We start from the raw sequence: 23,443 nt of genomic DNA on the forward strand, positions 1-23,443 counted from the left end.
ATAGGTGGTGAAATACTGGAAATGAGGAAACAGTGGAGACATACTACCTCTAAGGCAGTCAATTTGTTACCAAGTCCAAACTCGTTCTGCTTGCTGCATGACAGGCCGATTAATCGGGAGATAAGATGTTGGAGTAAGGAAAAGAGACTTTATTTGTAAAGCTGGCAGACCCAGAAAATGGCATATTGTTATCCAGTAGAACTCTCTTCCCCAGGGCAGAATTCAGTCTCCTTTTATACTAAAAAGCGGCGGGGATGTGGCTGGTTGTTGCAAACTTCTTGCTGTATGAATTGTTTGTCCTTGAAATCCTTTGTTCCTGCAGCTGTCCATGTGGGTCAAATTATGGTGCCCCTGTAAAACCTCCAAAAAAAAAGAAAGGTTATTCACTATTTTACAACTTGCCATCTATACATAAGTGTAGAAGAGCAAATATCCTTAAAGATCAGAGCCCGGAGAATAGGCCCTCCTGGATATTTCAGGCTAAAGGCAACTTTCTTTTACAAAAGGTGCAGAGATAGCAAGTCTGAGCCTAGAAAACAAGGTACATGATTAAAGCCAAATGAACACATCTAACATGGAGTGAAATTTGTTCTTTCTATTACAATTTCTTTTTCTCCCTCATAAATAATTTTAGTAAGAAACATGAGCAATTTTTTTATTTTTGCTTCTTAATAAAGGACTACAACTACAATTTAGTGAGCAGGGATGCTGTGCGTGCCTTGGTGTCACAGCAAACTCTTGTTGGTGGTGGTCGACCCTGCAACATGCCTGATGCCCCGTGAGTGTTGGTGAGGGTCCCCCTAACCAGGGGCTCTATTCAGGAACCACCATATGCGCGTTGACCTCTGGCACCTCTTTTTCAGCTGCAGGAAATTTTTTCAGATTCTATGATAGAAAAATCACTCCAGCTAGGGATAATCAGGGAGTAAAGGAAGAGGAAAAGGGCTTGAAGTAGAGTAGAAGAGAAAGACAGAAGCTCAGGGAGCCTGGGGGCTTGGCAGCGCTGCCTCGGGAGAGAGAGGAGCAGAGGTGTGGATGGGACCGGCTACAGAACCAGCTCCTGCAGCTTTCCCTGCACCCAAGCCACACAGCTTTTAATAGGGCCCAGGACTCTCTCCTGGCTGGATGTCACCCTGGGCAGAACCTTGAGAATCGAAGGTAAGGGGTGGGCAGCACTCACCTAGGGGGTCACTGAGGACTTTGGTCAAGTCCACATTGACTTTTCCAGTCATGTGCCTTCACCTGTTCTTTATCTCAGGATCTGAGAAGCAGGAGCAAGGAACTCAGGGAGAGATGCAGGAAGATATCTGACTGTGTTAAGAGACGACAGTCACAGTGACACTGGGAGCGAAGACACTTGCAGCAAAGTAAAATAACTTCACAACCATTGCATCAGAGCTGCATGTGTGAGAGAGCCTAAGCCTGTCTCAGAGTGCAGGGGACAAGCGGAATGGAATGGTAAAATTAACACTGACAATTGAAATTTTGTTAAATAGCCTGCTACTTTTAATTTTATCACTTCAATGTATGCAGGTGTATTTCTATGAGCATTTATAGGTTCACACAACCCCACCAGCCCCTCTTGCCCCCATGGGGGATGGGATTTCTCAAGCACAGTGCCCCTCCTGCTTGCTTGGGCCACGCTGCGGGTCCTCACCTGGGGCCGGACTGCTACAGTACACTGAGTCCCCGAGGCACGGCCTGGGATACATGACAGGAACAACTGTGCTCTTGGCTGAGGGCCTCCATTTCCCCCTGCAGTGTAAGAATGCCGGTGACTCAGTTAGAAGCATGCATCCAAGCCGTCCTTCCGTGTCATCACCATCTAGAAGCGGTGCCTGAATCTTCTGAATTTCTGCAGAATGTGGTTTACAATCACCTTGAACAAGTGAGTGTGTGTCCTCTTTCAAGTGGAGGAGTTACTGCCATTTTCCTGGAACTTACTCACCACTAGTCCATCTGATTTTTCTGTGCTAGGATTCAGTATGGCCTGCTAATAACTCTGCAGTCAGATCTAGAAACCCTGATGAAGAGGATTATTTATTTTCTTTCTTTATATGATAGTATTTTACTTTCAAATTTCTGAGTTTTCAGTTCTTGGAGGGATGTTTTGGGGGTTGGAGAAACAATTTTGCTCTTACCATCTTTGTGACCTGTTGCTATATGCGTCTCACCTGTCTTCTGTCACTTGTGAGGCGGTTCTATTTTTGACCCTGTCCGGGTTGTTCATATTTTAAAACATAAAATCTGTAAAAGTACAGTCCCTTTTACTCTGAAGACATTCCACAAATACTCCTTTAATCTGGGTATGGTTTTAAGAAGACACAATAATTGGAATATATACTTGCAGGTTGCCAGTGCAAAATCCCCAAATTAATAGTCGAGCTTAACATCTAAAATCTTTCTAATCTACCATGGATTTGTATGGATAAGTGAAGTAGTTTGCTAAGAACTCAATCCTCCCAAGCTGATGCTCTGCCAGATGGTGGAGCCGAGGGACGAGGGTGTGTCCTGCCCTTACTGAGCTGACAGTTTCATGGCAAGGACCTTCACCAGGTGAAGAAATTGAAGTTTCTTCTAAGAACAGTGGGTCTGAAATGAGTCCAAAAGCGTGGGAGAGACACAATCACATTTGTCTCAAGTAGGGGAGAGTGGCTGTGGGGCCACCTGGGAGACTCATGAGTCCAGGTGGGCAGTGTTGTTGGCTTCCAATTGAGCGGTGGGACGGTCAGTGGGTAAAAGCGAACAGATTGAAGGCATGTTTAGATGGTAAAGAGGAAAGGATCAATGCTGTCTGTGAAGGTAGGATGGAGTAAGGCCCAGGTTTCTGGGTGGATTAATGAGTTAAATAATGGTCCTGCTGTGTTCTGAGGAGGGAAAGCAGCAGAGGGAGTTCTGGGGGAAAACTGATGAGTTCAGCTGTGGGTAAAGTGAAAGGCTGTTAGATGTGTGGTCTGGGAGCTCTGGTGAGAGCCAGTAGTGAGTAGGGGGCGGGGAGAGAGACTTTCAAATCATTTTGTCTTGTGAAAATACATACAAGAATGAGTAATGACACAACCCCTGTATATTCTGGATTTAAAACCCAGTAACATTTTGCTATATGGACTGCAGGGGTTCTTAATTTTTTAATAGAAATAAAATAAATAGAAACAAAATAGTGGAGTTAATGAATATCTTAGAGTTGATGTGTGTCCTTGTATGTATTTTCATACCTCATCTGTTTATAAACATAATCTACAAAAAGTTAACTTGCTTAGCATTAGAGTTAAACAGAGGGACGTGACACACTCTGTTGGTGGTTCAAGGTGATTTCTTGGGCAAATTATGTAGCCTCTCTGTGCCTTAGTTGCATCTTCTGTGACTGCCCCCATGCCCCTCATCACAGCTGATTTCCTAGACTTGAAGTTGGGAGGGAGGCTGCTGAAGGGAGTAAGAGGTGGCAACTGCTAGGGTCACTGAAGAGAGAGACAAAAACAGATTAAAGCCGAGAAACTGAGTGCTAATACCCTCAAAGGAGAAAGAATCCCTTAGTTTTTTGAGCCACTTAGCCTAAGAGAACGAAAATCATGTGGATCCAAAGCTCTTGAGCATATGAGTATTGTGGGTGGGAGGGTTTCATCAGAAAAGGGTTGAGAAAAGGCCTTTTGGTTTCCTTTTACGTTTCCAGTAAGGATGAGGCGCAGAAGAAAAACCACCCGTTTCACAGTAGAAGGTGCTGTTTTGTGCGAAACTGTCCGAAGGTTGGAAACCATTCATCAGTGGTGCTGGCAAAAGAAGAGACTTCTGGATTGGGTGGGGCACTTGCTGTGACTTCCAGGTGACCTGCTGGCTGGGGGCTGTGAGGCGGGCAGTAGGTTTGCAGTGTGACCTGGGTATAATCCCTGGCATTGAGGCTGCTGATCTGACTAGCAGAGCTGGGCAGACACCGTCCTAATGGGGCTGCTCGGGATGAGGCCTGGGACACCTGCCATGCTGAGGGCGAGAGGAGAGCTCCCCTGAGGTTGTGTCCCTGTGAAGATTAGAAACGTCCTCCTGCAGGGGAGGAAGAGCCTCTGAGCAGCGGGCCGGATGCACAGGCAAGACCAGCCTGAGCACGGGGATTTCAGGAAGCCGGAATTCATACAGGCCCGAACAGCCTTGTTCCTGAGAAACTGGAGGGAAAAGATGCTGCAAATGCAGGCTAAGTTCAGACACTATTGTGTGTCATGAGTGATAGGAAAAGACTGTTCAGGCAGCCACGAGAGAACCCTGTGGTTGTCCCAGTTGGGCGTCACACAGGAGGGAGGAGCAGAGTTATATACTTTGCCACTTATTAGCTGTGTGACTTTGAGCAATATCACCCCACTTCTCTCTATATATATCTACATCTGTAAAGAGACACAGTGACAAGCTCGTGTCATCAGAATGCTTTGTTTAGCTCTGATCCCCTTTGTCCAGTCCTGTCAGTGCTGCCCTGCAAGGTTCTGCAGCGGCTGCTCTTGCCCTGTGATGGGAGGGCATAAAAGGGCATTGTAGCACCCGAGGGCAGAAAGGGGTTGCTTTAAAAGCAGACATGTAGCCTCCTGCAGCTGCAGACCTGCAGGCAGTTTGGTTCATGGTCGTGGAGAGGACTTTGGAGGCCTTAGCGTCGTCTTAAGACTTGTTTTCCCTTGGGGACCTGATTTGCCTTTGCAGATTAATGTTGAAGATTTGGGCTTCTGGCAAAGCTGTTTTCAGAGGTGGGTATATACGTAAAATATCATATAAAATAAAATGATTTATTTAACGTGTGCGACTTTGCAGCTGTTGGGAAGAGCTGTGTTGGCCTGGTCTCCACGGGGGACACCAAGGGTCAGCAGAGCGTGCGGGAGGGAAGGCAGCCTGCAGTGCTTCTGCGGGGTGTTCTCCCCAGCAGGGCGCTCTGCTGAGTTGTCTCTTCTCTGAGTTTGGTTGCCAGAGGAGCAGACAGCAAAGTAATGAGTTCTGGAGGGATTGTATAATGACAGGAAGAAATAGGAACCTGGAGATTTTCTGGACTAAAACACGCTTTTGGTTCCTGATTCAGTGTGTTCCATTACAGAATTGATGAGTTGTGTCTATTCTGGAACGTCATTGAAATAAACGTTCAGCCTAAATGTTAAGGGCTTTGATTTATTTGGCTGGAGGACTCGAGCCAGGATGACAGCCTCTCAGATCACTCTGAGGGACTGCTCCCAAGAGGTAGTGGAGGAGCTAGGATAAATAGAATCTTTACAACAAAGATCAGGTAATTGGAACAATAAAATATTGCTTGTTATCTAAAGAAAACCAGATATCTCAAGTTCAAGTATTTAGTGGTTTTCTATGTATGGTGGGAAGCAAACATTTGGGTCATTGAATTCATTCCTTTGGCAAGCACCTGGCTATCTAGGGCCAGTATCCTGTCCTTTCTTGCACTGAGTCTGCTCAGAGGGCACCACTGTGAGTGGCTGAGAGGCCGGGCTGTAGGCATGAACTCACTGGGGGTTGGCAGCAGCCGCTGATGATTTGGATTCAGCATTCTTTATTTACTGACATGGTTGCAGTATTTTCATGCACATTGTAGTATTTTCATTCACAGTGTTCCCCCTTGGTCCTAAATTCGACCAATATTTTGAGAGACATTGCATGACCAATTTTGTCCCACGGTGCTAGGATGGCTCATTCCTAGTTCAGGTGAAGAATCTTCTGAGTTGCCATTCAAGGTGTTAGTTTTTTTTATCAGGCCCTGTTGATACTAAAAGTTCTCTGGATCACCTGTCTTACTACTCTATTATGATCCAGGAAGTGTTTACCCATCTTTGCTCATTCCCATACCTAGAATCACACTATTATATTTATTTTATTCAGGGTTATAAATTTTATCTGTTTCTTCAAGATGTTTAGCCATCATCCATCTTGTGGGCCTAGTTACACATTGGGAAATGTAACAGACAACAATTTTATAAAATAGACAGGATATAAGTAATACAGCTAGTAACGTTAATAAAGTCACGAGTAAGAATTTAATAGTCGAGAAGTTGTATTTTTGGGTTAAAATTTTGCTTGTGTTTCTGAGTTTGATCCTATGAGAAAGTTCATATTTATGGTCAGGGTCAGAGCAGGTATTAATTGGCCTGTTGAAATCTCCCACCTTGTAAGATCAACAGTGGCCTAAACAGAACTATAAATTCTTTTTTGAATAACGTTTCTGAGGGCTATCTAGTAAGAGCCTTGGAGTAGGGAAACCCACCAAGGTAACACAGAAGTACTAGACATAGGTAATTTATCATAAACTTAACAATTGGAGTAGTTCATAATCAAAGGTTGGAGAAATTATCAAAGTAATTGGTATACAGTCCTGGTCCGGTGTCTTGGGTCAGCAGTCTAGCTCAGATGTCGTCTTCTTCTCATCCTGGTATGGAAGCTTTTTCTCCATTTGGGCATTGTTTTAAGGTGAGCAGCACTCTATAGGCCAGTGCACTGCAGGGGCTGTTTCAGATAGGAAATGAATCCGAGACTCCGTTTCCTTCAGCTTTGGTGTGTATGGTCTAGTTAAGAGTATCTGAAAAAGGGTCTTTCCATTCAGGTTGGAGACAGTTCTTTAAGTCATGCCTGTTGCAGTATGTATAATCCCCTGGCTGCAGGTCATGGGGCATTGGAATTTTACCCAAGGATAGATTACTGAGCTTCAGAATCAAACCTAGAGTATTCTTTTCATAATTCAATTAAACTGTACAGCAGTGTGACATAACAGCAAGGAATGATCTGGGAAGTGTCTTAGTAAATATGGACCTCAATTAACAAAACTAGAATTTAATATCGACTAAAATATAATTTTTTTCTCTCTAAAGTTACCCTCAGTTTTCTCAAATATAGCCAAATCAAGATTAATTTCTTTACAAATTAAATCTGATTATTTGATCATATAGGCTTTTTAAATTGACTGTGTTGGAAGTTTTAATACGGAGTCTCAGGGTAGAATGTTAATAAGGTTTTCTAAGGCCAAGAAAGCCACGTCAAGGCTTTTCATGGATTTTTGCCTTACAGATTTAGGTAAATTCTTTTCTCTTTAAAATCCTTAAAATACCTTTATACTCCTATATCTCTTAGGAGATGATCTCCCTAATTTGTCTGATAGAGCCACTGGGGACCTAAGTATTTTTAGTCTTTTGAGGGATCAGATAGAGAGAAAAGATAACTGTTCCAAATCTGTATACATAGTTATAATTTATCAAATTGCTGTGAACCATAACTAGCTTAAGGAGAAGAGATTCTTTATGTCTGGGAAACAGGTTAAAAGGCAGTAGTATTTCAAACAATATCAAAAATTATAACCATATTCAGCTGGTTAATCAGTCCCATGTAACTAATTCTTTTAATGAGAGTTTTCATTAGAACTTTAAAATGTCTTACCCAGTTTAGTTCAGTGCTGTAGTTTGAAATTTATTAGAAATCAGTAAATCTCCTTGAAGAGAAAGCATTTTGCAAAACCATCAGAAGAAAACAATTAACTGTCTATAAATGACAAAAGATTTAAAAGCATGGTTAAACACCGTTACACTATAATCAATAAAGAAACCTGTTCACTATACCCATAATTATCACTGGTAACATTTCAGATAAACCAGAATTTTAGGGAGTCCATATAATTTCTACAATACCTATATTAATAATATTTCTCATTCAATATAACCTTAGAAGTTTTATGATTCATTTGACAATTCCATGTTATTTAAAATGCCAAATGAAACTTTATAGTTAAAAATCTCTCTTTGGGATGTTTCAGGGGCCTTCTGTAGCATCCCAAACTTAACTGGAGATTAAAAGAATTTTAATTAATTAAATTAATTTTTATTTAATTAATTAGAATTTTATATTTGGGGAGCTTTTTGAAAGATTTCAGAACACTTGATCAGATAAACATATAGATCACTGTAATGTAGTACTAATTCATTAACAAGAAAATATGTCAAATGTAAAGGCAGAACAGATCAGCTAAGTGGTATAAGAAGTTTTACAATCTGTTACTGAAGGTGGATTAATATTTTAAGAAAATTTTTTCCTCTTAACAGAGAGAAAACCAAATCTAATCTTGTTCCAGCTAACTTCTAAGATTCATTTACGTTGCCCAATTTGATTCTAAACTTAGCCAATTCTGACCACGTACAAAACTTTCCTCAGGGTTCCTTTTCCACAAGCCTTCCACAGCTTTCTATACTTATATTAGTGTGTCCCTTATTTTGTCTTCCATTCAGAGGTAACCAGCTTCAGGAGAAAGTCACTATTTTTCATTAACAAAGTATTATTCCATTCTTACATCTTCCTTTACGCATTTATATTACTTTCCTAGGATACTGAGATCATTCCCTTACTAATAGAGACTATTTCTGTGTGACACCAACCATTTATTAATATTTCTAAACACCTTTAGTTTCACTGTAAGAGGAAGTTAAATGTTAAGTAATTCATATTTCAATCATTTTATCTGAAAATGGCATAGATATTTAATAAAATCTTGTCATTTAACTTAATTTAGCACAACTCTAGAATTTAAAGATATCAAACATTTAGAGATTATTTTAAGCATACATTTTAAAAATATATTTTAAATATTTACCCAAAGCTCTCATCTCATTTGCATTTAATTTACTTAAAATTTTACCACAGCACATTACTGTTATTTTTTTTTTGACAAATCTGCAACAGATATAACAGGATCTTATTTGACTTTCATTAAACCTAGGTACAGTAAAGGTATTATAGTTAAGATGGATGATTTTAAAGATGTCTACATTTATTAGAACATACTTAAACTAAACAATATCAAATATTACCTTAATATTGAATATTTTCCAATTCACATGACACTGAAAGTCAATTTGTTAAGTTTTTATTTTAAAAATACTTAATTTTTAAGCTCTTATATTTTTACATCAATTAAGCAGAGCTCTTTGACTTCGAAATTTTTTTTTTTTAGCAGTAGAAATATCTCACTTCTATAATCTGTATGCAGGCTTATAAACAGACAAAAGCTAGAGATCTCATAGCTTCACTTTAAAACTTACTTATATTTATAATAATAGTTGGAGTAAGCTGAATTTGCTTGCTCAAATCACTAAGGCTTACTATTTATGAAACAGATAATTAAGATTTCCTCACAAAGTCTGAAGGACCCGTCAGAGTTCTGAGTTCTAAAATGCCAAAAATTTCATGGCCTCAAGTTTTATTTCGTTGAGCTAATTAGGCTCAGTCCTAGGTCACTGTTTGTTGTATTTATATTTCTGATCTGCAAGACAAAGACACTCTCTTCCAGGTCCCCAGATAAATGCTCTGTCACCCAGACCCAATTTTATCTCCTTAATTGGCATTTTTGTATCAGTGAGAAGAGCTGTAAACAAAGAATTCCATGTTTTAAAACTAAGGTTTTCTTTATTTTGTCTTCCAAAGCTTGCATAAGACATTTATTAAGGTCTCTTTTCCTTGAGTTATAAGTTAAACCCAGGGTAAACCTATATTTTTTTTTTTAGCTACTCAAATTACTTTTTAGATTTACGTTATATTGGACGTCTCAAGTAACTATATTGGTTTCCTTTAATTTGTTCAATTAATATTTTCAGAGGGATAGACATGTGCCCAGCCTTATAATACCAAGAAGGGGAAGCGTTTTTCCACTGAAACATATCTATCCCACAACATAAGCAAAAGGTTTATATAAAGACCATCTAAATATACCAATTTCACAAACTTTTATCTCAATTTTATTAAATCTTATACCTTTAATTTTTATATTTATTAAGTTTAATCAATAATTCTTATTTCTAGAAGGAGTGACAGAAACCTTTTTTTTGTGGGTGTACATTGTATATAATTTTATAGAAGTCTCTAGGATGCCCAAGTTTCAGCCAAAGAGCTTAGGCCCTTCTCGATTTTTAATTTCATTAATTGGTCTGTTGTCCCAATCCTTGATCAAGTATTTCAGTCTACATATAAATATATTTTAAACTGTGGTAAATAAAACGGACTTGTTTGAACTTTAATGTTGGGGGGGAGTAGGTGAACTCTTTGGCCCTTTTTTTTTAACTTTACGTAGTGTAGTATCAAAACCCTGTATGTAAATCCAAAAATGTCCATTTTATTTATCTCATTCAAAATAACCATATAAAAATATTTATCCTTTTGGGATAAGCCACTTATCTGTTTTTTTGACATTTTTACAATCCTTTTTCCAGTTATTCAACCTAATTAACATTAATTATACTAAGTTTTTATTAGCATCTCTAGAAACATTTATCAGAAAGGAAAAACAAAAATGTAGCTTTTCAAACCAGTTATATTTTTATATCTGAGTTCTTAGGTTAACCATTAGATATATTTTTCTGCATTTAAACTTTATTTTAATAGGTACCAATAAAACAGCCGTTTATAATGAGATCTCTTTAAACTTTCACCAATTAAAAAGTTTTTCCAAATTAAAAAATCCATCATATGGCCATCAATTTATATATATATAAATAAATAAATATATATATATATATATATATATATATATATATATATATATATATATATATAGTGATTTTAAACCAATAAGATGAAGAGGCCCTTCCACATGAGAGTCGGGGTGTTGCCTAAATAAAATTCAAAGGTTTACTCTCCAAAAGCTTAAAGCCTTCGTGGTCCAGGCTGATGCAACAAAGTTTAAGATGGCAAAATATCTGAAAATTGGTACAATCAAAGAATTGCTTAGAATCCCAATTTATTTGCGTGGCCACCGTATGTACACAATACTTGAACTTTTGTATGGCAGAGTCCAAGGTTTCCTTTAAAAACTAAACTAAACATATATATACTTACATGCACACACTTAAAACATCCAGAGAAAGATAAAACGTTTACATTTCAAGGACACAGGAAGAGAAATCCAAGTTCCCACTAAAGGGGATTTTGTTTTTATAAGTTCAGAATGCCAAAAAATGTTTTTATCAGGCCTGGTTATTTCCAGAGTGAGTTTTTTTTTTTCTTATTCCCGATTAATGTTGTAAGTTTTGTATGTACATAAATCTGGCTGGGGTTTTACTTGGAGACTGGCAATCTGTCATTTCTTTTTCTTTTCTTTTCTGTTCTTTATTTTTTTTTTGAAAGTTCTATTCCCCATTGTAAGGTCGGGTTCTCAGAATAAATTTGCTAGTAAGATTTCCCACAGGGACAACTCTGTGGCATGAAGTCTTTGTGTCTACCACTCCTGGAAGATTCCCTGTCACCCGAGAATGCTGTTACCAGTCAGGAGGATGGTCCAAAATTTGGAGTTGAAAGTTTCCTCATAAGAGTTTTACTTTTATCCTGAAAAATTCAATGGAGGTAACCAAATTGAGGAAAACATTAGACCAGCCTCTTACCTAACCACTCAGTCCTGAACCCAGTGTCTTTCAACTTGGACCCACTCGGGATGTCTCCACTGGGTGGGTAATTCACCTCAGTTTCTTTCAACTGGAGGGCCACGTACCTGGATACACCGCCAGATAAAACTTAGGATCATCAACCAATATGTGAGATCTGAGAACCAGGAGAGACTCAGCCAAATTCATCTGGACCCCCCGAGGAGGCGGATGAGCACAAAGGGCCACTGCTGGTACCAAGGCTCTGGTTACTTGGAGAGTTCAGGTGGAGAGAAATCTGCTGTGGTGCTTCATGGTGTCCAAAACTGTTGACTGAAATAAACGTGCAGCCTAAAAGTTAAGAGTTATGTTTCATTTGGCGGGAGGACTCGAGCCAGGATGACCGTCTCTCAGAACTCTCTGAGGGACTGCTCCCAAGAGGTTGAGGCAGAGCTAGGATAAATAGGAGCTTTACAACAAAGACCAGGTTGTTGGAACAATAAAAGATTACTTGTTATCTAAAGAAAGCCAGGTATCTCAAGTTCAAGAATTTAGTGATTTTGTATGAATGGGAGGAAGCAAATATTAGGACTCACTGAATTCATTTTTTAGACAAGCACCTAGCTATCTCGGGCCAGTAGCCCGTCCTTTCTTATTCTGAGTCTGCTCAGAGGGCACCATTGTGAGTTGCTGCAGTGGCTGGGCTGCAGGCCTGTCCTCGCCGGGGAGTGGCGGAAGCCTTTAATGACTTGGTATCAGTATTCTTTGTTTACTGACATGGTTGCAGTATTCTCATTCACATTGTAGTATTTTCGTTCACAGACCGAATATGGATAATCTGCAAACTTGGAAAGCAACCGAGATGGAATTACTGCAGATACCTTCTGCTTTAATAAGCCGTGTGCAAACATAAACACGGAGGAAGCATACACTTGGATTTGGAGGTGTAGGAAAGGGATCCTGCACATTGCAGGAGAACGCAATGCAGAATTCCTTAAGTCCAACTTTCTTTACTGTAGTGGTTTCTGAGAACAGTTTATGGTAATTAAACAACATTGACAAACGGTGGCACACATTGCTTTTAAGAGATGGCCGGCTGCAAACTTTTATATTGGACAGGTGGAATTCATAGGCAAGTGGTCAGGTGGATGGGAGAGAGATGGAGCCAAGGCCTGGGCCCAGATTCCGGTTTAAATTGCCATTTCTTCACCATAGGGCCTTGGAATAGAATGCATACTCTCAACCTGTTGGTGAATCTGTGAAATGGGCATGATAATATTCATTTCTTCCTGGGATTGTTGTAAGATCTAAAGAGTATTATAGCACACATGAAGCATTTAACACCCTGGCACTTAGCAGTGTTCACTGTGTGGGGCCGCCCCGCTTAGCGTGCGTCAGAGCCGTAAAGGCAGCATTTGTCTGTTGAGGATGCACTTGTAGCCCCTTGGCTAGGTTGTGAATTTGTTGATTTCCTTTAATACTTGTAACTCTGTGTGACATGGGCAGTTATTTTCATGGACAGATGAGGAATCTCAGGGTAAAGAAGACTGTGTAATTTGCCCAAGGTCAGACCATAATTTTGGGTGCAGGGGCCTCAGTTCAGCATGGGCCCCTGGGCCTTCTGCTCTCTCCGTTCAGCACCAGAGCCAGATATGGAGTTGGCTGTTTCCCTGCCCAGAATATCCGGCAGGACCCAAGACACACCTGGCCCTGTGCTGCTTGAGCAAAAACTCCGGAGGAGAGGGAGTTACAAAAGGGATAAACATAAAAACAGACGACAGCAAACTGTGATCAGCTCTGAGAAGGAAAGGAACACGTCTCGCCGTGCAGAGCTGGGAGCTTTCCCGTCTGGGCTGCTCTGGGGGTGTTCATCTCAGCTAAACAAGTTCTGCTGTTGCAGCAAGGCAGGAAGGCAGGGCGCATGTGGGCAGGTAGACAGGGCCTCATTGATCGTACTCATTCCCCATTAAGCGGCAGCTTTCACGGGCACTTACCTAGTAAACATTGGCCATAATCTTCACGCAATTTGCTTGGTAGTTTTATTGACCCCAGCTTTGAGATGAGGTCATTGAAGCTGGGGAGTTTGTTGCATGCCCGTGATTACCTTGCAAATACCCCCACTGGTCTTTCAACCTAGACTGGTGTGGCTGTCATGCCCCATCCCTGTGAATGGCATCGTGTAGCTTCTCCCAAGTGGCCCAAATGACTGACATTGATATGCTTAATTCGTAGGAAATGGTATGTGGCAATAAGAGAAAAAGATAGTAAGAAATTGTTTGGAAAACAAGAAAAAAACCTATTCTTCCCCAGCTGGGGGAGCGTAACCTGTATCACCCACCCTAATCACTGCCTGTCACCTCCTCCCTGAGGATTCTGTGTTCAGAAGCCACTCTGAGCCTTGGGAGAACATTTTTCCTCATGACACTTTTGACTAGGACCCGCGACATCTCTGTCCCTGGTTAACACTCTCTTCAAAGCCGTTTAAATTTTTTGCAGGTTCCTCCACTCTGATGTAAGAATACCCTGTATAACTTCTTGATGCAGCTCCTTAATGAAGATCTTGTGATGGAAACCTAGCCAAAACTGGGATGTATGCACATAGTGACTGCAACTTCAGCACATTGTGAGTTCATAATCAGAGGGGTGGGTGACTCAGGAAAGGCTTTTTTAAGGTAACAAGGGGAAAGTGAAAGGACGCTTGCTGTGTGAGAAAGAAACATCTCGGTCACAGCCAGCAAGACACCTGTGTTCATGATGGGGTGTGGCGAGTGCAGAGTTCTCACAAAGAAAGAAGTGATGTGATGGGAGGGAGGACAGTTGGGTAATTTATTGGGGAGGAAAAAAGTGGGCTGAACATTTCCTGGTTGAACAAGAGGATTGTGACATGACGTGCTTGTATTTTGGAGAGAAGGGTTTTGTGGGGACAGGCCTAGGAGTACGCTGTATGGCTGGGGAGTCAGCACAACAGAGAAACACAGAGAACCGGGCAGACCCCAAGGCCCAAGCTGGGGGAGAGGCTGCCCGCAAATTGGAACCCTGGAAGCTGGTTCTGTCCCTTAGCTGGGGCCTCAGACGTCACTTCACAGCCCAGTCCTGTTGATACAAGAATAAAAAACGTTGGGCATGAGAAGGGCTGTGTCCCAGGCTTTCGCTGAGCCCCTGGGATGTGCCCCACCAGATTTTGTTCTTTGACTTCATGCAGTAAAGAATTCAAGAGCAAGCCAGTGTTGAGTAAAGGTATATATATTCAGACAGATACATTGAAATGCAAGAGAAACGTCACGAGGTGTGGGGGTTTCATGCACAGATTAGAAGTAGGTACACACCCCACAGACAGAAGGTCTGTCTTCTCCAAAGAGGGACAGAGAGTGGTGACCGCGAGGTGGCGCTGTGTTGCTTGTTTTCTTGGGCTTGGTGGTTTCATATGCTAATAAGTAGAAGGACCAGCCTTAGGGCAAGGGGCTAGGATTCCCAGGGAGTTGGCCATTTCCCACCCTTTGACCTTTTGTGGCTATCATTGGGACTGCCATGGTGCCTGGGGCATGTTATTCACCAGGTTACTATTACAATGGATGTTTACTGAAGCTCAAGATCTGCTAGAAGTTAAATCTCTTCATCCTGAGCCTCAAGGCCTATTGGGGGTTGAATCCTTCACCATTTTGATGTCAATTGCTGCGGCCTTCCTTGAATGGCTGTGCTCTTCCCCCTTCCATCCTGTCTCACTGTGATGACACAAAGACAGCAAAGGCCGGGCCCTAACCGTGCTCCTGCATTTAACGGCAGGAGGTGTGGTGTGGGCTTATGATGACTCTGAGTGGTGAGAAGGATGTTTCAGATTTTCCCACGTGAGACATGGCGACTTACCAGCAGCCTCCCCAGATTTATCTCACGGGCATTATCGCTTGTGTTGTTATGGAAACAAAAGGCCAGCCAAGAAATAAGAATCACACAGAGGGTTGGAGTACTGAGATATATTACGCTGGCGGGCTCAGAGGGGTTTCTTTTCCAAAGCTCTGAGCACCTCCAAGACGTGCACATGAGGTTTTATAGGGTTAATTACAAGTATGGGGCTATTAGCCAATAAGGCTCAAACAACAAAAAGCAAGGAATCAGTACACTGAAGCTTATCAATTTGGAAGAGATCACGTTACTGACAACTGTTGACCTTGGATTTTCGGGTTAGCTTATTAGCCCAGTAAACTGACACTAAACTTCAGATTTACCAGGTAGCCCAGCAAAACTTAGATCAGGAAACCGACACTTATCACACTTTGATTTGTGACTTAGCTTGTTAGGCCAGCTGTGGTTTTCCTTCAGTGTCACTTATCTTTTGAATTTTTCTTTTTTTCTTTTTTTTAATATTTAATCCAAATTTAATATCAGGGTTCTTTGGGAAAGAAATTTCTCTTTTTCTTTTCTTTGGTGATCTTTTAGGGGGGCAGTTAATTAGATGTATTTACCTGTTAGTGGAAGCCCTGGGGCTTCAACCCAGGACCCCGTGCACGCTAAGCACACGCTCTACCACCCGCCCCATCATCTTTTCTTTTTGGTTTCGCTGCCAAGAATCCTTCAGCTGAATTTCTAGTCAGCCTTAACCCCTTCCCTGACTTCATGGAATCCATTTTTATGAGTTTACTTCCCCCTGGTTTCATTTAAGTATTGAATCTCCATTTTCTCTTCACTCTCCGTTTTGCCTTTTGTTGTTATGGTTGTTAAGCTGTGTTTAACAGAATTGTTTAAATTCTCTTTTAGCAAGAGGCTGAATGTAAATAAATATGTAAGCAAACAGCACAATTAAATGCTTTTATACATTCTGAGCTGTTTAGTAGTAACTTAAAAACCGAATTGAATATTAAAGTGATAGCATTTTAAAAATATTTTTTAATTTTTCATAAAAATATAGCTGATTTAAAATATGATATTAGTTTCAGGTGTACAATAGATGCTCCATTTATATTTACTGTAAAACATTGTCTGTATTCCCTGTGTTGTAAGATACATCCCTCTAGCGTGTTTACATTACATGTTGCAGTTTGTATAAGAAAGTTGGGTAACGCAGAGTCTGGAACGTGGCTGTGTATGACTCAGGTTCACGCTCACCCTGCCTGTCAGAGCTCAGGCCTTCACTCCTTTCTGCAGGGGAGCGAGTGGAGGCAGCTCTCATCAGCGCTGTCACCACCCTCTGAGTGGCAGTGACAGCAGTGACTGTGTGTGGACGTGCAAATTGTTTTTCCAAGAGCTTTATATGCGTTTCTGCATTTAATAATTAAAGCCCTCCTGTGAGGAAGCGTTTTAAGTTTTTAATGCATAATACATTTTATTTTGATATTGATAGATTTCAAACCTCTGGAAAATTTACAGGAGTAGTACAATAAACGCTTAGATACAGTTCACTTTAAAGGGCACTATTTGGCTTTCTGTGTCTGGCTTATTTTAGCATAAAGTTTCAAGGTTCATCCATAATTGTAGCCTGAATCAGTACTTTATTCTTTTTGCTTGATAATATCCTTTTCCTTTGTTTTCGTTTTTGGTCTATTTAAAAATATTTTCATTGAAGTCTTGTTAGTTTATAATTTTGTGTTAGTTTCTTGTGTACAGCACAACACTTCAGCTAAATAGGAACCTACCTGTATTCATTTTCATCCTCTTTTTAAACATAAGATACTATAAGATATTAAATATATTCTCCTGTGCTATACAGTATAAACTTGCTGTTTATTCTTTACATACTCAGTATCTGCAAATCTTGAACTCCCAGTTTATTCCTTCCCACACCCTCTCCCCACTGGTAACCATAGTTTGGTTTCTATGTCTCTGTGTCTGTTTCTGTTCTGTAGATAAGTTTATTTTTTTGTTTCTTTCTATTTTTTTTTTTTAGAGTCCACATGTGAGCAATCTCATGTGGTATTTTCCTTTCTCTTTCTGGCTTACTTCACTTAGAATGACATTCTCCAGGTCCATTGATGTTGCTGCCAATGTCATTATTTTATTATTATTTTATGGCTGAATAGTAGTCTATTGGACAAATATGCTACAACCTCTTTATCCAGTCATCTCTCAGTGGACATTTCGGTTGCTTCCATGTCTTGATATTGTAAATAGTGCTGCTGTGTACATTGGGGTGTAGGTGTCTTTTTCAATTAGGGTTCCTTCTGGATATATGCCCAGGAGTGGGATTGCTGGGTCATCTGGGAGGTCAATTTTATGTCTTTAGAGGAACATCTATACACTTTTCCACAATGGCTCCACCAAACTGTATCCCCACCACAGTGTAGGTGTGTTCCCAATTCTCCGCAGACTTTCCAGTATTTATTGTCAGTGAACTTCTGAATGATGGCTATTCTGACTGGTGAGAGGTGATACTTGATTGCAGTTTTGATTTGCATTTCTCTGATAATGATAATGAATATTTTTTTATGTGGCTACTGGCCATTTGTACGTCTTCATTGGAGAAATGTTTCTTTAGGACTTCTGCCAATTTTTGAATTGAATTGTTTGTTTTTCTTTCTTATTAAGTGTAAAAGCTGTTTACATATTCTGGGAATTAAGCCCCTAGCAGTTTCATTTATTGTAAATATTTTCTCCCATTCCATAGGTTGGTTGTCTTTTTGTTTTGCTTACTGTTTCCATAGCTGTGCAAAAGCTTGTAAGTTTAATTAGATCCCTCTTGTATATTTTTGGTTGTTTTTCTATTGCTTGAGTAGACTGCTCTAGGAAAACATTGCTGAGATGTATGTCAGATGTTTTGCCTATGGTTGCTTCTAAGAGGTTTATAGTGTCTTGTCTACATGTTTAAGTCTTTAACACATTTTGTATTCATTTTTGTATATTCTGTGAGGGAGTAGTCTAACTTCAATGATTTACATGCAGCTGTTAAGTTTTCCCTACACCATTTGCTGAAGAGGCTGTCTTTACTCCATTGTATGTTCTCACCTCCTTTGTCAAAGTTTCAATGACCAAAAGTTTGTGGGCCTATTCTTGGTAATTTTGTTTATCCGTTCATTGATGGATGGATATTGTTAGTAACTTTTGGCTACTCTGAATGATACTGCTATGAATATTGATGTGAAATTTTTTATGAGAATATGTTTTCATTCTGTTGGCTGTACATTTGCCCCGCCATATCTGTAGTTTCCACTACATGAATCCAGATGGTTGATTGTAAAGGGACTCGAACATCCTTGGATTATGGTATCCAGGGTGTGGGGTTCCTGAAACCAACCCCCCAAGGATATTGAGAGATGACTCTATATGTAGGAGTGGAATTGCTGAGACATATAACTCTAAGCTTTTGAGGAAATACCAGACTTCTCCAAAGAAGCTGCAACATTGTTCCTTTCCCCTGGCCGCATATGAGGTTTCTCTGCCTCCTGAACGACATTTGTTATTGTCCATGTTTTGGTTATAACCATCCTAGTGGGTGTAAAATGAGATCTCATTTTGTTTTTGACTTCCCTAGTGATGCTGAGCATCTTTTCATATGATTATTGGCCATTTGTATATCTATTTAAATTCGTGGTAAATTTAAAAATTGGGTGTATTTTTTTGTATTGTTCAGTTGTAAGCATTTGTTATATATCCTGGATACTACTCTCTTATTAGATACATGCTTTGCCAAATTTTTCTTCTATTCTGCACATTGTCCTTTAACTATATTTTTTTAAACATTAAAACAATTTCTTTACAAGGGAGGTAGTTTGATGTAAGATTTATTTTATTTTTTTGCAAAGCACGCACTCTCTGACTTGAGATACCCTTTTCCCCTGTCATTTCACTTTCTTGATGATGTCCTTTGTAAGAAAAAGGTTTTAGTTTTGATGAAGTCCAGTTTATCTGCTTTTTCCTTCTATCACTTGTGCTCTTGGTTTTGTATCTAGGAAACCAAAGCCTATCCTAGGCCCACAAAGATTTATACTGTGTCTTCTTTTAGAAAGTTTATAGGTTTAATTTTTACATTTCTGTCTGTGATCTATTTTCAATTAATTTTATTTGTTATATAAAATATGGGTGTTCAGATTCCAGATTGATTCTTTTGCCTGCAGATACCCAGCTGTCCCTGAACCATTAGTTGAATAGACTATTCTTTCAATGGAGTGTTTTTGGCCCCCTAGTGGAAAAGTGTCTGTAAATGTAAGTTTTTCCCCGTGGGTTTTTATTGTGTCTCTTAGACTTATTTATCCAAACTTATGCCAGTATCATACTGACTTAGTACTATAGCATTTTAGTACACTTTAAAGTGAGTCCTCCAACTTTACTCTTCTTTTTCAAGGTTGTTTTTGCTGTCCTGGGCCCCTTGCACGTCCATGTGAATTTTGGGATCAGTTTTTCAATTTTGCAAAGAAGTCAGCTGGAATTTTGATAGGGATTCCACTGAATATATAGTTCACTTTGAGGATTCTTAACATTTTTAATAATATTGTCAATCATTCCATGAAAATGGGATGTCTTCCATATATGTAGATCTTTTAAAATTTATTCTGGTGATACTTCAAAAAGTTCAATGTACAAATCTTGTAAATTTTTGTTAAATGTATCTCTCACTTTATTTTTAATGCTGTTGTAAATGGAAAGGCTGAATTTCTTATGGGTGGGACTATGTATCAATCTTCTTATTTGTAGAATTCCTTCACAACAAATACCCTTGGTATATATTTGCTACATAAATCTATCCACAACTATTCCCCGCCCCGTGTTATAAGAAACCAAGACCCAAGGTAAGCTACTTGAAAACACCTATGTGGAAGTGAGAAATGAGACCCTTGGGTGGGTCTTTGTGCAGATGATACTGAGAGCTTATTCTGAATGGCTTCTTCTTAATTACTTTTAAACAACCCTTTCAGTGTATTTAGTCAGATACATTAAGATTATGCCCTTTTGATGTGCGGAGTAGCTAAGACTATAATTTTCAAATAAATTCTAGTGAGAGTGTTGTACTTGAAACCTAATTTGCATCAATCTTTGAAGATTTATGTTTCAGGAGCTTTGACTAAAGAACAACTGTCTTTATTCTATAATGAGAACTAAATGCTCAAGCAACATGTAAGAGTTTGAGCAAACTGCCCCCGCCCCGTAGTGCTGGGTGGCTGCAGCTGTAACTGGAGTCAGCACTTACCTCTCCCAGTATGCTTGTGCTGATCTGCTCAAAGTGGTTCGTCCAACAGTTTGTCAGTAGTCTGTTGGACAAAGTCATAAAACATTGATTGAAGGTTGCTAGAATGCAATATATTCTTATTAATATTAAGTAAGCACATATTGAATGCTTACTGTATGATGGAATTGTCCCTCAGCCTCACATGAATATTATTTCTCTTGAAACCTCACATATTTCCTTGTTATTCTCACTTTACAGATAAGGAGACTGAGAATTAGGTCTTCTCTCTTTTGGGAGGAGCTCATTATTAATGATGGGCAGTTGTAAGGAAAAAGATATTGATTCATTATGAGAAAACATTTTTGTGAGAGTCAGCAATGAAGAAGATGAACACTGAAGAAGGTGATCATTGTTCGAGTGAGACAAGCCCTGGGTTGTGCGGAGTCAGCATCCCTGTCCTAGACACGGCTCGTGTAGAGCTGCGTGGTGGGTGAGGCGGCGCGGCCGTGCAGGGAAAGCGGATGCTGGGGCCTTAGGCTGTGCTCAGGCCTGGTTGGGCTTTCTCCTAAGGGGAGTGAACCATCATTGACAGATTTTAAGTAGGAGAGTGGGGTGCTCTCATAGTTCATATTTGTCTTCTAGAATGTTTGGAAACATTTAGAAGGCTTGGCAGGAGATGATGTGATGAGTCAGAGTAGGGTGGCTGCGAGGTGTAGCAGTGTCCAATTTTCAAGTGGTTTTCAGGCCCAGGCTTGTGGCTTAGTAGCCGTGTCAGTTTGAATGACGCACGCAAGGAAGTGAAACAATTTATCTAATCAATTGAAGCAGTGATGTACCCAATTCCCAGGACTATTGTGGAGATCCAGTGAGATACACTGTGCAGTGTGCAGTGTGGTCTCCAGCAGAGAGTCAGTGCTGAGTGAGTGCCAGTGAGTATCTGGTAGGTCAGTTGAGGGTAGTGGGACTCGGAGTCTGAGGATATCTGGTCCCTGAAGGAGGGGTCCATTCACATCTGTGAGTGATGGGCCTGAGTTGGGAGACGCAGGGAGACCTTACCCCCCGATCAGGGGCCCTGGTAAGGACGGCTATGGGAGGAACACCGTGAAGTCAACTCTTTGCATGTGGAGTTGGAGCTGCCTTTGAGACAACTAACTGCAGTGTCACGAGCTTAAAGAGGAGATCTGGGCCCAGGTTGTGCATTTTCCTAAAATCTCAACTCCTAAGGACGCTGAAGTATTGATCACTGAACGTGAAGTCATACTTTAAAGAACAAACGAATAGTAGTATTATCCCTGTCATCAAAGCTCACGTCTATTTATTCATCACTCACTTTGCTAATTGTGTACTTACAGAGCTCACTTCACCGTCCTCCCGTGGGCTCAGGCTCCACAGAAAAGAGCTGGTGAGACTCCCTCTTTTCTAGAATAAGACACATTTAGCTTGTAGCCTTCTGTACCTCGCCAGACTTAGGATATTAGTTTGTTGGTTTAATTGTATTTTCTGTTGGCCATGTCCTGACAGGAGAGAAATTTTACCTCATGGTCATGTTTCAATTAGCTGTTACTGAGAATTGCTGATCTGATACATAGTGTATGTATTATATTAACTTTGTAGAGTAGTTATCATTTTTCTGTCTTTGCCCGTTAATTTGTTTGCCCCTTCAGTGTTCTATTCTTTTTGGGGCCTTATTTTTTTTTTAATTAAAAAATGTCTGTTAGCAGTTAAAAAAAAAAGCAAAGAAAAAATGCACATGAGAACTAAATTTAGAAAATGTCTAGTGTGTTTTCTGTCTCGGCAATGGAGGGTTCTAGAAACTCCTGAAAACCTTCATTACACAAGTTCCTTAAAACGCTGATTGAGAAATAAAACCTTCCTTCCTCATCTTTCAAGCTGCACAACTCATTGTCAAGAAAGTGAGGGAAAATTCTCAGAAGCCAAGACAAACGAGAAATCAGGGTTTCTGAGAGATACGTGAGCGTTAGAAGCCGTGGTGTGCTGGTTGGCTCCTGAACTGATTTTCAGTTGCCTTGACAGGAGGGAAGCAGGTGAGCCCCAGACCTCTCACACTAGGAGTTGGAAGGGTGATCATAAAATGGGCCAAGCCCATCCTGAGAATCTTGCTTTACTAAAGGGTGAAATAGGAAAAAAAAATTCCTCAAGACAAGAAAGTAAGAAAAGTCAATTTTGGTGGAAGAGGGGAAAAATAACAAATCCAAATTAAGGATATAGTTTAAAGCTGTTCTGGCATGAGAGTGACCACAAACTCCTTGCAGAAAACCACAGCTACTCCTTGATTGATAAGTTGTGTTTTGAATGAATCAGTGAACAGCTATTCCGAAAAAGGCCTCCAGAGTCTTGTGGATCAAGATACTGGACAGCAAACACCTCTCTTCCAAGGTCTCATTCAAATAACCAGAAAGGTTTTAAAGGAAACTAACAATAATCTGAGTTGTATTTATTGACATTACTATATGCTAAGAATTCAGAGGTGACTATGGAGTTGTCTCCTCTTTTATGGACCTTATTTTCCCTTTGGGGAGAAAAATGACATAGTTGGGTATCTTGGTGAAGGGAGGTGTTAGTCTGTTGCAATTAGCCAGGAGAGGAGATTAAGAAAACAGTGAAGGGTGGGTGAACTTTTTAGCTGAGGACAGTCTTGTTCACTTGGCTTTTAATTGCAGGCTCAATGAGCTGTCACTGGAGGGAATAGATCTTACGGAAGATGGACATAGCTCAAGCCTCTTTGGAATGGACAAGTGAACCTGGAAAAAGACAGTCAAATCTGTGCAGACATTAAAGTTCACTTGAACGTGCTCCATCCCTGAGCCAAAGATAGGACAAATATGCAGCAATTCTTGAGGACAGAAGAGTGGTTTTTAAGGTTCTCCAAGAATGAATCCCATGGAACCGAGATGGCCACTTGTCAAACTGAGACTTTGTTCTTTGGACGGTGTACCCAGCAAGGGTATTGGCCTTTTATATGTTTCCATTTGTCTTT

The 23,443-nt window shown here is 40.2% G+C and overlaps 1 long non-coding RNA gene across 2 annotated transcripts; it reads left to right on the top strand.

Moving 5' to 3' along the window:
* The first annotated feature begins 895 nt into the window (after window positions 1-895).
* On the top strand, window positions 896-23,232 carry LOC140695136 (uncharacterized). 2 transcript variants are annotated; one of them, XR_012070834.1, is made up of 5 exons: window positions 896-1,158; window positions 1,259-1,458; window positions 1,762-1,888; window positions 13,851-13,977; window positions 23,127-23,232. It is a non-coding gene; the product is annotated as an uncharacterized lncRNA (long non-coding RNA). The 2 variants fall into 2 exon arrangements; XR_012070833.1 differs by lacking the exon at window positions 896-1,158 and having other exon boundaries at window positions 1,197-1,458.
* Window positions 23,233-23,443: the final 211 nt, after the last annotated feature.

This window comes from Vicugna pacos, unplaced genomic scaffold, assembly GCF_048564905.1.
Source record: "Vicugna pacos unplaced genomic scaffold, VicPac4 scaffold_155, whole genome shotgun sequence".
In the NCBI taxonomy this organism is placed as follows: Eukaryota; Metazoa; Chordata; class Mammalia; order Artiodactyla; family Camelidae; genus Vicugna; species Vicugna pacos.